The 15,212-nt window shown below is 42.1% G+C and overlaps 2 non-coding genes across 2 annotated transcripts; one reads left to right on the top strand and one right to left on the bottom strand.

The window, feature by feature from the left end:
• Positions 1 to 8,019: 8,019 nt before the first annotated feature.
• Positions 8,020 to 8,092, top strand: trnar-ucg (transfer RNA arginine (anticodon UCG)). The gene has a single exon. It is a non-coding gene; the product is annotated as a tRNA-Arg (tRNA).
• A 4,096-nt stretch (positions 8,093 to 12,188) lies between these two features.
• On the bottom strand, positions 12,189 to 12,260 carry trnap-cgg (transfer RNA proline (anticodon CGG)). Its single transcript has one exon. It is a non-coding gene; the product is annotated as a tRNA-Pro (tRNA).
• Positions 12,261 to 15,212: the final 2,952 nt, after the last annotated feature.

Consider the following 15,212-nt stretch of genomic DNA (forward strand, 5'->3'; position numbering starts at 1 on the left):
TGAGAGCTATTGATTCATTCACAGCTTTGGCTCACCGTGTTCTCGCTGTGCTAACAACACGCACCGGACACGGTAAGAGGAGCTGAGACTGCAGGAGGCGCAGAGGAGGAGCTGAGCAACCAGCTGCTTACAGCCAATCAGGACTCCGTCAGCACACGGGGTCAGACATTAAACCACGTGTTAGGATAAAAATTTCTGGTTCAGATTCATATAAAACTCGATCAATACCGATGACCAGTCTGGTGTTAAAACTTGATTTCGGCCCCATGCATCAGCAGCACGTTGGTAGAGCTCAATGACAACAAGCACAGAGCAGCAACATAGGAAGCCAGCGGTATGGAGGTAATTCACAGTCACTGTGCCAATAATCAATCACTTAACTCTTCTCTATTTTCTCTTCTTTAATTACAGAAAAAAAACTGCTGCTTTTCCTGTTCAAAGGAAAATGTGACACAAGGTGACATCACCACAAGCCACCGTACAGCATCAGTCACCATCAGTCCTAATCTGAACTAACCAATCAGCAGCCATTAGCAGGATGCTAGCATGCTATGGTCCGAATTAGCTGTAAGGAAGAGGGGCGCTGTGGGATGGCTCTCCTCAGACGTCTCTAACTGGTTGCGAGGTGACCGTGACGTCGTTAATTTGGCGCAGCTGCTTCATATTGATCAGCAGCATCAGATCTTAGGTGAAACTTCAACAAAGCCATCCACCTAAAACTCCTTTTGAGAGAGAACAGTTCAGCTCGACATGCAAACAAACGCACAGCTTTGGTTTAGCAGCATCTGAGCAGACTTTACATGGAGTACTTTCTCAGAAAGCCTCTCTGAACTGTGTCATGTCGGGGTGAAAAATCCCCTTGTTTCCTTCTGATCACCCCCTGAATTAGTTTGTAAGGAAGGAGCGGATAAATTCTGGTCTCAAAATTATAATTTATTAAACAATGAGGCAAATTCTGAGTCGCAGAGCTCTGGGTTGTTGCACACAAAGAACCAAACAAGAACAACACAAGAACAGGACAACCAACAAGAACAAACAACCACACAGCAACAACGAACAACGCAACAACAACTGGACATGGAATTCACACATTGATATACCCCATGGGCATTCCGCCTGCCGGCCCACAGGGGCATCTACTAGCCCCCTGCAGACCCTGGGTCATACAGCGAATAGAACATTAGTGTTTACTGCCAAATAAGGTAAAACTTCAATTTCTTAAATCTCATAGGTTGTGAGTCCGATCTAGGGATGACCATAACATGGGGCACTCAGGAGAAAAACACATTCCTTTAGAATCTGGCTTTTATCAGGTCAGAGGTGCTGCTGTCCTTAGTCTGAATTTATGACCATCTCGTACCAACCGGAGCTCTCTCCAGAGAGCAGAAAAACAACTGATCTCATCTGCCACAGCCTGAACTGCAGAAAACAAAGTTATATGACACACTATGAAATGACTTCTTAATACATTCAGTATCCTCAAATTACTTTGATTTTCTATAAAATTTCCTAACACAAACACTTATGAAAATCACATTATTAAGTGATAAACACATATAAACATGAATACTTATATATCTGAACACACTGCATGTTAACACCATGCAGAATAAATTCTTTCACCCAACAGTTGTTGTACCCAGCGTCCAAGCTCTACAGCCCCATGTGACGCATCATGGCGACGCAGACAGTGAGCTGACAATAGTCTGCTCAGAACTTCACCTAAACGTTACACAATGAGTTTAAAAAAATAAGAACTGCCCATATAAAATCCGACGGCCAGACATTGCACACCTTATATACTACGATGCACCGGAGTGACGCCTTTTGTCATCCAGTCTCTCTGACATGGAGAAAGAGAGAGGAAAACAAACAAGCATGCAAATGTAATTTATTCAGGCTGGAGCCCATTTTAATTTAATGCTGCTATATAGAAAATAGCTGCTCCCATATATAATGGCAGAGGAAACACTGGTAAGTTTGCAATATGTTGTTCCATAACACTGCACTTTCATGATGTGTATGGTCTGTGTTATAACAATTACAGTAGAGTTATTAGTGTGTGAAGCCCACACTGGGGCACACAGGCTCGGGTCCGGCAGCTCTACTGTAAAGTGGTTTGAAAAAATGAAATCGTAATCAGCTAAAATCAACAGCAGGTCAAACTCAATCAAAAACTGGAAACCAGAATCGGGATTCCTAGTTAGCATTAAGCACAGACAAATAATACAGAGATTAACAGATTACTGTTGATAAGAAGCACAATGTGTATATTTAGGAGACCATGCAGTCTGAAACTGGAGAGATGAACATGTTTGTGCTGCTAACTAATGAAACAATCTAAACAGCCTTATGCTATTTATCTTATTTGACAGGCAGCAAATCATTAACTAATTCACTGATTAAATGTAACTTCATACTGTCTGCACATAGGATGCAGACACATGCGCACATACAGGTGAGCACACTTCCACCAGTGGATTGAGCTGGTGGATTAGGCTAAACTAAGCTAAGCTAAGCTAAACTAAGCTAAGGTAAGCTAACGGTTGTGACGCGACCGATCATGTGGCGCGCTTGACCGGCATAAATTCGGCATATCTCAGTCTGATCTGCGGATGCCGGTCATGGCCGATCAATCGCTGCATCTCTGATGCTAACTGAGAAATAACAGCAGCTGCTCCGATGTTTTCAACGGTAAATAAACAAAGCACAGAACTCTGAGGAGCTAAAGCAGAGAGAGAACAGCTGGAGGGACACATCTGTAGCTCCAAGTCATGAAGTCAGTGTCCTCCTGTCAGAAACACTATGTGCTGAATGTCCCTCTTTTCACACAGAGCCGTTGTTGTTCCGTGACATTGTCATGTTTACATACCTGTTCTGTGTAGCTTGATCTCAGGCTTCAGGAGCAGATCCAGCAGTTTGCGCTGACGGTCCAGCTCTCCCTCGTACTGGACGATAGTTTGTTCAAACACTCCCAATATTTCAGCAGCAGCAGCAGTTAGCCGCTCGCTGATAAAACCTCTCAGAGACTCCGCAGCAGCCATTCAGATGTAATAAAACACTTACAGCGGAAAACTTCTGTTGAACTTCTGCTGTCGCTGTGCTCGTCTTTCTAGTTCCTCTTCCCCCTCCTTCTCCTTGTTCAGTTCATTTGTTTGATTGCCGTTGCTAGGCAATCAAACACTTGTTATTCACCCTCTTTCATCTTTTTTGTTTGATTTCCGTTGCTAGGCAACTTGCCGTTGCTAGGCAATCAACTCTTGTTATTCACCCTCTTTCTTCTTCTTCTTCTTTGTTTGATTGCCGTTGCTCATCTGTTGTTCATCTCCCAGAGGACATTCCGGGTCAACTTCACGTTTTTTTCCAAAAATGATAGTTTTTCAAATATTAAGCAATTTCGGTGTCATCTGCCAAATGTATCTCCTCCTAGAAATTTCAAGCTGCAGACTCCATTTTAGTCTTAAAACGCTCATTAGATGCTGCTCTATCAAACTTGTATTCAGAATTTTCTAATTCCGAATCGTTTCCACACGCCAGGCGCAGCCACAGGTTCTGAGCGCTGTGTTTACTTGTTTTTGCTCCTTGCTTTATAGTTTTTTTACAAACCATACATTTTGTATGACTTACAAATGCCAATATTTCCTTCAGACTAGGTTTCTATTTGCTTTATATTTCATTATATTTCCATTTGAATGACTTAATTGGAATTGTGAAAAGTCTCCTACCCTGAAATGACTGAGCTGTTTCTGAGGTATTGCCGTCTCCTTCCTCCTCTCTGGCGCTTACTGTTTGTAAATGGCAGATTTCAAGCCCAGGAGACTGGTGGGAGTGCATGCAGCCTGTGGGAGTCAAATGAAAAAAACTGGAAGATTGTAAACAAGAAATGTATATAAGAAATGTGAATAGCTGGTTCATAGAGTGGAGGTTGACCACCATTTTAAATCTGTCCTAAAGTGCATATTGTGCAGAATCAGAAAAACCTCATTAATCCCTGCAGATGCTGCTTTGTTCAGTCACTCAACATCATAAATTATACTGGATAGTATGAGAGATGGATGGATTTCTCATGTTCACAGTCCTCCCAACATCAACAGACAAGTGCCTCATAATGCACCTGTAGGGGCTACTGCTGTAATAAAAGGAATGACGCAAAAATTGGGACATGCATCTTTCACACACACATTTCCAAGAATCCGTCTGTATGTTATGTTATGTTATAAATGCTGTTGCCCAGAACATATACATTGGTTTGTGATGAAACTGTACCCTAGCTTCTATATCGTATGCTCACTCAGACTTGATACGGGGCAGAATCTTGTATTCGTATATGTACTTCCAATATGAGGCGCCCTCACATTTAGGCTTTAGCTAGTTCTGTGTCTGAGTAAACGCTCTTACTTGACACACATATATGCATCAAATACAGCAAGCCATTGCCATCACACAAGGACATCTGGCATTCAGCACACCAGCTGTTTGTACTTTTATAAAATATAAGCGTTGTTGTTTTTCAGTGTTCTCAGGCACTGATGTGACATGAATAAGCATGTTTCTCACAAATGATGGTCTTGTTCCGCCTGCTATTGTGGAAACTGACAGTTAAGGTTGGTCAGATATGGGAGACAAAGCCTTATGTAGCCTTATGCCTTCGACCCTCAGCTTGCCTCCTCTGCTGAGGCTTATTAACACAGACCTGTATCCATAGTAGTTCACATGTACAAGTGGCTTGGATGACGTCCCTGAAACTATGACAGGTGGAGAAATAAATTCAACTCTGAAGAAGATAATTGTGTTGTTACAAAGCTTGTTGTCAGTATAGACTTTCAGGTATTTTCTGTCTTATGTTTTGTCACAGAACATGTGTTTACTGCAGATGTATTTATGAGAGAAGTTAAAGGAGTTAGCTCTTTTTTATGCTGCTGTAAACTAATATAAGGTTCATTTCATCATAAAAATGCAATTGGGCCACTTTACAGATATTCACACAAACTCAGATAACTTGTCTTCCGCCTGATATGTTCTTTTGGTTTCATAAGAGAAGAATATTGAGAAAGAGGTCAGCTGTAGTTCCTCCTCTCAGTTCCATTGCAGTGTATTATTTTGTGTCTGTCTCCTTATTTCATTTCCACTGTGTTTGGGGACTGCCAGGTGAATGCCTGTTTTTTCCATCTCCTGGTGTCGTATGTTACTAACAGTGTTGGGAAGAATACTTTTAATAAGTATTCAGTTACTGAATACAGATTACAGGCCCTACAACTTAACATTGCTCAGTCTAAGTAACATATTCTGAATACTTGGATTACTCACACATTAATTTGTGTAGCATGTATATGATATACTCTACAAATCTGGATGTATTGAGTTGGACTAGTGCAGGGGTCGGCAACCTTCAGCATTAAAAGAGCCATTTGGGCCGGTTTCCCACTGAATAAAGCACACTCGGAGCCACAAACCCCTAACTACTAATCTACACCTATTTGACTAAATTAAAGGCAAAATTAATCTATATATAGGCCTAATATAGATAGATATAGATAATATTTATCTGAACAAAAAATGCCAGTTTATATGTTATTTTGATTTCAGTGTGCCGTCATAGTACAGTAGTCAACCTGAATATGAAACACGTTAGTTCAGGGTCCGATATAAAAATATGTATTTTCAGAATAACAGCTTGTTAAATTATTTCTTTCACCTGGTTAATGTGAGTTCTGCTCTGGAACTTCACTGCACAGCGTATCGTATCCACTTCAGGGCTGGAAGACGTCGCTTTGATTTTCACGAAGGATTGAGCTCTGATCTGTGAGGCTGGAGCGATGTTTACTTTTAATGTAGTTCATGATGGAAAACACCAGCTCGCTCAAGTATGAGGATCCAAAGATTGACAGGACTCAAAATGCAAACTTTTCCATGTTCATATAAGTGTCGGGAATGTCATTGCATGCAGGCTGTCGAACACCAGTTTGTCCGGTTTCACAGGTGCTGCGCACAGGACGCGACCGTGACGCATATTTTGACAAAATATTAAAAGTTTTATTTTAATCACGACAGCATCTCAATCTCCAAAGAAACAACTATTACTATGAAAAAACTAAATGAATAAAATAAAATACATTTAAATTAAACGGCCATTATTTATTCATATTATTATTATTTTTTTCCAAAAATGAGCTCGCTGCCTGGGAGCCACAATTCAATTCAATTCAATTCAATTCAATTCAGTTTTATTTATATAGCGCATATTACAATCAGACATTGTCTCAAAGCGCTTCACAGGAACCCCCCTAAGAGCACTGTGGCAAGGAAAAACTCCCTTTAAGAGGAAGAAACCTTGAGCAGGACCCGTCAACTTAAGGGGGAACCAGTCCTGCTGCTAGTCAGAGAGGATGAGGGAGAGAGAGAGAGAGAGAGAGAGAGAGGATGAAGGAGAAAGAGAGAGAGGGAGAGAGGAGCAAACATGATACAAACATGATACAGTACAGAGCAAACATGACAGCAAGATGAAACAGTGATATATTGTAATGATATCTATATATATCGTCGGTCCATAAGTAGGAATAGTAATTTGATAGTAAAGATGAGCAGCAGGGGCTAGTGAAGTCGATGAGCACAGGAGAGACTGCAGGTCAGTATGCAGGTCTTGAGACCTGCAAAGAGAGAGAGCGAGAGCGAGGCACAGAACTACAAGGGATGAAAGAGCCTCATGCAGCTCCGGAGCCGCAGAGTGCCGACCCCTGGACTAGTGGCTCAGAAGTGTAGGAGCAGCTCTGGGAGTGAGTAAAAGAGAGACAGGGCGATGAAGATTTGCTGAAGAACCATATATATTTAAATGACACACAGTTAACAAACCCAGCAATGGGGGGGCCACACGCAGTGAGGGGACAAAAGTTCAAAATAAAGGGGGCTGCAGGAGCCTCCTACCACTCCTCCAACCAGAAGAGATCTGGGCCAGATCCAGACGTTGAGCTGAATCGTATTCTTCGAGCCTAAGCAGAGCTCAATCCTAGCTCGCCATCAACCCTGGCCTGCACACAGCACAGGACCAATTAATGTGCACACAGTCCATCTATCTAATAATAATGCAGTACAAATCGTATCATACATAGTTCTAAATTAGAGTTCTCATATCATCAAATATATACATACAAATATAGATATTCTATTAGTCAAATTGGGAAAATAAATGCTATATTATAATATCAATTCTGCTAGTGTAGCAATATCAAACATGATCAAACATTAAAGGTCAGACAGAAATACTTTACAGACCTCTCACATTGATTCAATGTAGCACAGTTAAGGATAGTCAGAGAGACCTGGCTTTTTTCTGGACTCAGTGCAGGAGGTGGGTGACAGGAGGGTCCTGACAAAACTGACTATATAAGAGTAGAAGTGTCACTCAGACACTGTACATTCATACTGGTACATTCATGTCCTGCTCTTTACTATGGAAAGGTTTTATACAGTAGTGAATATGTTCTTTAGATACAACTCAGGGATTTAAATGCTATCTAGGTATTTAGATATTTATTATATATTTCAATGTATCTTTAATTTCTAATGTCTGTAACAAAAAAGAATTTCCCCTCGGGGACAAATAAAGTCATTCTGATTCTGATTCTGATTCTGATGCTGGACAATGAGTCCACCCCCTGCAGGACGCCCTGTCAGCTCTGCAGAGCAGCTTCAGTGGCAGACTGCTCCACCCTCGGTGTGTGAAGGAGAGATACAGAAGGTCTTTCCTTCCTGCTGCTGTCAGACTGTATAATAACCACTTCTGATAGGAGCAATATTCACACACCACAGTGTACAACACATTATTTATTTAGTTTCTGATGCACTATGTACAGTTTTCTTACAGACCACTTCTCCCTCCACTCACCTGTGCAATAACTGTTCATATGTAAACTGTTTTTATTCTATTCTATTCGCGCTGGCAACTGCACCAACAAAAACTCTTATTATGAACACTATGCCATAACATTCTGACAAAGAAAAGTTTATGGGGCAAACACACTAGACCATGTGGCCTAATGGATAAGGCGTCTGACTTCGGATCAGAAGATTGAGGGTTCGAGTCCCTTCGTGGTTGAGGTTTTATACACGTATGAAATGAGCCAACTTCTATCTGTGGTTTATCCGCAACTCACTTCCACTGCTAGAACCTTTAGTGGGTCTACTACACTACTATGCCACTATACCCATCTTGATGGGTTCCCTCAGTGTGCAGGGGTGATGGATGGGAGTCATATTCCCATTATTGCTCCTGAGGATATCCATGCTGACTATTTTTTATTTATTCAACATCTGTCCAGTCAGCAGTCTTCCCCATGATTGTGTCTGCTTTGCAGGTGTTTTGAGTTCATCATCTGATCACAGTGTGACATCATTAGTTTATAATATTGAACTTTTCCACAATATTCTCATTTATGGAGATGCACCTGTACATGGTGGCTGATTATGATAACAAACTAATGAAGTGCTGTGAAAATGAGTCAAATATAAAAACATGAGACAGTGGGGACCTTGGGTGTCTCCTTCAGCCACAGACTTTTGTCCAGACAGGGGTCAGACTGTATAACATCAGTCCATCTGTACTCTAACCTCTGTACTTTATCACCATGTTTACACCCAGTGACACTGATGGGGAAACAGTACAGTGTTTTTTCTCTTAGTGCAATAACATCCTCACCTACAGTGTAATACTCAGAGTTTTTCATGATATCATAACAGGACATAATACATCTCTGTACATTTCTCATCTGTATATCTGCATGTCTTATGGTTGCTCTGTACATAGTCTTTATTTCTACTTTATCTATTGTTATGCTGCTCAGGACCTTGTTTTCATGCTGCTGTAATGGAATGGAAGGAATGCTGACAACCAACATGGGTCATAGCAGCAGTCCTGGTGCGGTCATGTATCAGCTGGGGTGTGATGCAGTGGCTCCGTCAGTAACTATGGGCAGTGTGTACGCACCCAGACACACATCATTGGAAACCAGCTTTAATGAGAGGTGAGGGTTGCAAAAGTCAGAACAAGAGCCTGTTGACAGAAAACTCTAAAGGAGAAGGTTGCCATGTTAGAAAACGAACGAGACTTTCTGTAGAAAACCATGACCATGACATCCACTGGTAGGTCATCTGTTCTTTGAACGCAAACGTTTGAACTAGTGCCGTCACATGATTAAAATTTTAATCACATTAATCACTGCATTGCTGTATATTTATTGTGATTAAATATCACTCATTTTTAACTCATTAACTCATTGGATGAACTCAATTAAATTGAGTTTTTCCATCCAATAAATACTGGTAGCCCCAACTCAAAACAAGTACATTAATGCAATATAATGTATTTGAATTGGACCAACATGAAAAAATCATGTTGGTCCAACTCAACCTAAACATATTGTCAGGGTTTTGTGTGAGGAGAGGACACAGTTGCAGGACGCAGAGCGGTTAAAATCCAAAAAAGTCTTTTATTTAAAAGGCCAGGAGGGCAAAACAATACAAAACTAAAAATCACACTTGTCGTGGTCAAAAGGTAAAGTACAAAATAACTAACTGAAAATCACACTACACGTGGCAAAACTAGAAAAGCAAAAACTAGGAAACTTAGCGAGGGTTCAAAAACATAACATGAACAAGGAGACTACCTTGGGCAAAGCATAGCATGGCATGGCATGGACGAGACCGGGAAAGAAACAAAGCCCACACAGACGAGACGAACTAGCAAGGACAAAGGGGAAGACACAGACTATATACAAAGGGACCAGGGAAGACAACGAGGCACAGGTGACACACATGAGGGCAGGGCAGGTAATCATACAAGGAGGGAAAACACAGGAAGCAAAACTCAAGACAATACACAGGGAGGACAGGACTACCAAAGTAAAACAGGAAACACAAGACAAGACTAGACAACTAAACACAAACCCAAGGAAACAAAACACCAGAACTGCAGGAAAATAACAATAACTAAACACAGATCAAACTAAAAACCCAAAACAAGGAAAACCAAAACCATAAATAACACCAGGTCGTGACAGAACCCCCCCCTTCAAGGAACGGCTCCCAGACGTTCCAAAAACACAAAACAAGGGTACAAACAAAAACACAGGGAGCCCAGAATTCAAAGTCTCAAGAGTCCAGGAAAAAAGGTCTCAGAGTTCAAGAAGGCCCTGGCCATGGGCCAACAGACACAGAGGTCCCATAAAACGAGAGGCTGGGGTGCTTGGGGGGCAGAGTCAGAAACGGAGGGGACAGGGACCCTCCAGGGTCCGGGCTGAAGCACAGCATGGACAGGGCTGAGGACCCTCCAGGGTCCGGGCGGAAGCCCAGCATGGACAGGGGTGAGGGCCCATTGGGGTCCGGGCGGAAGCCCAGCAAGGACGAGGCTGCGGACCCTCCAGGGTCCGGGCAGAACACCAGCGAAGACGAGGCTGCGGACCCTCCAGGGTCCGGGCAGAACACCAGCGAAGACGAGGCAGCGGACCCTCCAGGGTTCATTTTACATTCATTAATTACCATGGACAAGTAAAAATGTGATTTAGTAGTAGCATAATCCATGTATTAAAGTACATCTGCATGTAGGCGGTGTATGTGTATGATAAGGTGCAGATGCATAAAAGTACCTGGTTCCAAACTGCACTCTGCACACATCCACATACAGCATCCTGTAAAATAAAAGAGAAGTCAGAAAAGAGTCAGATCACATTGACCAAATAACAAGATGCTGTAATTGATTACCAAGTATATAATTAGCTACAGTCATTAAGAGCATAAGATGAGATTATATATTAGAGGTATGCATGTAATAAATATGTTAAAGGTGTTATGCTGCAGCAGCCACTCCCAAATTTCACAATGAAATTTCAAATCTGAAAATCCTCTGAGGTCCACCCAAAACTTTAATCTGAAATCTCAACCCGTTTTAATCAAATATCATTTAATAGGTATTATTTAGGTTGAGTTGGACCAACATGGAAAAATCATGTTGGTCCAACTCAAATACATCACATTGAGTTGGGGCTACCCATATTTATTGGATGGAAAAGTCTCCCACAATTTAACTGAGTTCATCCAATGAGTTCTTTTTTATTTTATTTTTATCTATAGTGCCAGATCACAACAGAAGTCATTTAATGGTCCCTTACTATAGAACACATTTATACCTTTTCCTTTTACTAAACAAAGTCATTTCAGCACGTTTACAGGTCTCCCCTGCTCTGTGTCGTACGGCGCAGTTCCAGCCCGATGCGCAGGGGAGCAGGCACCCACCAGCAGACAAAAAATATATAAAAAATAAAATATATTGCGAAAATATGCCGACTGCTTCACTTCAATAAATCACGACTGTATTGTTTCACATTAACTACACTTAAGCACTGGCTGTACCCCTGCATACAAGTGCTGCTTAGGCTAACACACAGCGTTAGCTCTGGGCTAACGTTAGCCTGTCAGCTACACTACAAAAGTAAAGCAAAGCACTTTTGGATTGCGTTAGCTGGCGGCGAGCTGTGCTCTCAGTGTGTTAAGGATGAATTCAACGTGCCTGTGTAGAAAACTCCAAGTACTAACCGTGTTCACCACTTACCTCTGACAGCTATATGACGCGACCATAGACATTAGCTACAACGAATGCTAACTAATCTTAGCTGCTTGTAGCCTGTCTACCCCAACATGAACAATGACTGACACTTCTTCTTAAGCTCAAGGTCCATTTATCTTAAGGCATGCACATTGTTTCACATAAAGATAATAAACTTATTGAATAGAAGACAGAAAACTTACCAACAGTAGTTTCAAGCAGAGGCAGATGGCGGGTAGGACAGAGGCTGATCTCCTGATCTCCTTATTCAGTAGTGAGTTGACATTCCTTATTATTGCCGAGGGGATCGCTGGCTTAAAATGTCTACGTGCAGCCTCTACTTTCACTCCTGCCTTACAGCCCCTGTACTTCTTCCTCAGCTCTCCCTGGACCTTGTGCTGCATTCCGATGTTAGTCCTCAGTGCAAGGACTTCTTCTCTTGAATAAACAATATCAGTTGTAGATTACTTCTAGGAGTTTGAGCAGACTGCTGTTTACAGGGTCTAAGTTGGAATATGAACTTGTTTGGGTTAAAGATAATTGCTATAAATGTAAACATAAGACAGACCTTCAATCTACTGAAGCTGAAAGAAGAGGGCTCGTCCGGGAATTGAACCCGGGACCTCTCGCACCCGAAGCGAGAATCATACCCCTAGACCAACAAGCCACATGTGACCTCTTTTTTTTCATGTTTCGGTCAGTGCAAGAACAACACAAAGCACATGTTTTTCTTAGTTTGACATTGGTAAAGATATGTACAAAGATTTCTGGTTAGGAATATATAGTGTTGAACAGGGACTTGAACCCTGGGCCCTCAGATTAAAAGTCTGAGTTCCTTCAAGATCCACCCACAGAGATCCTGAACACATAAAACTCAGATTCCCAACCAGAATAGTAGCAGAACTGAAGACACCACTTGGAGGAGAGTCTTCAAAAACCAATCCTTGAGTCCAATGTACCAACCAGCACACAGTAAGTGAAACAGGCATGTCCACGCTTCAACAATGAAAACACAGATTGGCCGTATGGGGATCGAGCTAACCGGCCCTATTGACTAACTTGACTGTTATTCTGGAATTCTGCCTATCATTCCGGAATACTGATGTCTATTCTGGAATGCTGCCACTTATTCTGGATTACTGCCTTTCATTCTGGATTGCTTTTCATTCTGAAATGCTGCCTTTCATTCTGCAAGTCTGCTTTTCATCCAAGGCGCTGTGTTAAGGTTGCGGTCTCCACTGGAGGACAACCCTGAGACAGAAACTGGTACAGCCAAAGGATGAAACTCCCAGGGAGAAACACAGCGATGTGATATATGCAGTCCAATGCAGTGAGAAATGCTCTGATCTGTACATTGGAGAAACTAAACAACCACTCCACAGAAGAATGGCTCAGCACAGGAGAGCCACCTCCTCAGGACAAGACTCAGCTGTTCACCTCCACCTCAAAGAGAAAGGACACTCCTTTGAGGACAACAATGTTCACATTTTAGACAGAGAGGAAAGGTGGTGTGAAAGAGGAGTCAAGGAAGCATCTATGTTAAGCTGGAAAAACCTTCCCTTAACAGAGGTGGTGGCCTCAGACATCATCTTTCTACCACACAATGCAGTGATTCCATCCATTCCCAGGAAGTTTGCACATACTCACAGTAAGAACAAAGGGCTGTCAACCAAGCATCGCTGCCCTTGTTGGTTTTAGCAAATCTAACCGGCAGTAATTGCCATGTTTGATGATGTTATGTATTTATTCTTGCTGTAACTCAGCACTGACGCTTATTACTTCTCTGGCGCACAGAGCAGGAAGAGAGTGACAGCCAGCCGATAGTTCCTTTCAGGGTCCGCCAGGAGGCCTGCATGATGTGTTTAGCGTCTTATTGCTTCCACAAATTATTAATATTCTCCCTTTTGATGCGTAACTGTCTACAACTTTGCCTGGTGTCAGTGTTTTGCAGCCAGTCACGTCAATACGATAGATAGCGCATGTTGAGTTTAACTGACCGCACGTCCGATGTTCCCTGAAGGCACCATGGCCGAGCTAAGGCCTCAGCCCAGAGCGCGCTCTGCCTCAGCATCATTGTCATGCTGTCAACAGAAACAACAGGTCAACAGCCCTTCACCGTCTCTGATTGGTTCAGACCATGATATGAGCCTGACGTGTGTCTGTTGTTGGACACAGGGAGAGTCACAGAGAATGTATTTCCCTCTAACAGCTGGTCGCACCGGCACGAACTCAGATATTTTTTCCCCATCGGGTGACATTGCAAAGAGGAAAATAAATATTCATGGAACTTTCTGGAGTCAAAGCTTGAATCACAATAAAATTGAATACCTCATGAAATGGGGATTAAGACTTTTCAATACTTTTTAAGGGCCTTCATTTTCCCACAGTTGATTTATCAACTTTTAATACTTTTTAAGACCCAGCGGACACCCTGACTTCAAATGTCACTTTGTATAACAACTTCGTGCAGTGAAACTGAAAGTGTGAAATGTATTTTATTGTGTCAGCCTGAAACCATTCAACCATGTAGTGTGGTCGAACGAGACTACACTAGTGTGCATGTGCATGGAGATTCAAATCCCAAACAATCCATGAACCAATAACACACACCGCAATTCATTTTATTCACCACTAGATGTCCGACTCCAGCACTGTGTCAATGAAGCCTCGAGTAATGAACCTTTTTCTTGAATCAGGTGCCGAAGCTTCAAAAAAGCCTTGAAAACCCATCACTAGCTGTAGGTATTATCTGTAGGACACAAGAAACAGATGCTGAATTAACTATACAATGATCGGATTGTGGGTTGGTTAATGTGACTTGAATGTTTAAGGGCTAATGTGTGTGTGAGCTCTTACCTTTTGTTGTGGCCAGGGGTGACAGTCAAAAGAGTCCCTCTTGTAACAAGCAGGCATTTATAGTTCCGGACCAGTCCAGTCAGGAAATAGGTGCAGGGGGGGAGGGTATCGTTTGATTGAAGGACAATTATAGTTATGAGTTTTAAACCAGCTTTTAGCTTTTAATAAGAAGGAATTCCATGTACATATGTATTGCATTTGGTGTGAGGTGTATGGTGGGGTAAGTGTAAAATGGAGAGGCAGCAGCTATGTAAGGTAGCCATTTGGAATGACTGTGTGCACTTCCACCTCCTTCTCAAGCCTCCTACTTGCTGCTACACACCAAGCTTTCCGCCCGAACAGGGACTTGAACCCTGGACCCTCAGATTAAAAGTCTGATGCTCTACCGACTGCGCCAAAGCTGGGGAACAATAGTCTGTCATGGGGGGGGAAGAAAGGAAAGAAGGGGGGAAGAAGGGGGAAGAAGGGGGAAGAGGGAAAAAGAAGGAAAAAATGAGGAAAAAATGAGGAAAAAGAAGGAAGAAGAGGAGAAAAATGAGAAAAACGTGAGAGAAGGGAAGAGATGATTTTTATTTGGACATAAATGATTTTAAACCTGTTTTTCATTTTTATATTAATTTATGCTTCGACCCCAAGGTTCCCGGTTCGAGTCCCACAAACGCCAAATATTAATGCATTAGATTTGGACTGATTTAAAAAAATGTGTAACTGGACATCACTTTAACACCGATTTTGCCGATTATTAACCTTACGTTACTGATAT

Source organism: Parambassis ranga, unplaced genomic scaffold, assembly GCF_900634625.1.
Source record: "Parambassis ranga unplaced genomic scaffold, fParRan2.1 scaffold_37_arrow_ctg1, whole genome shotgun sequence".
Lineage (NCBI taxonomy): Eukaryota > Metazoa > Chordata > Actinopteri > Ambassidae > Parambassis > Parambassis ranga.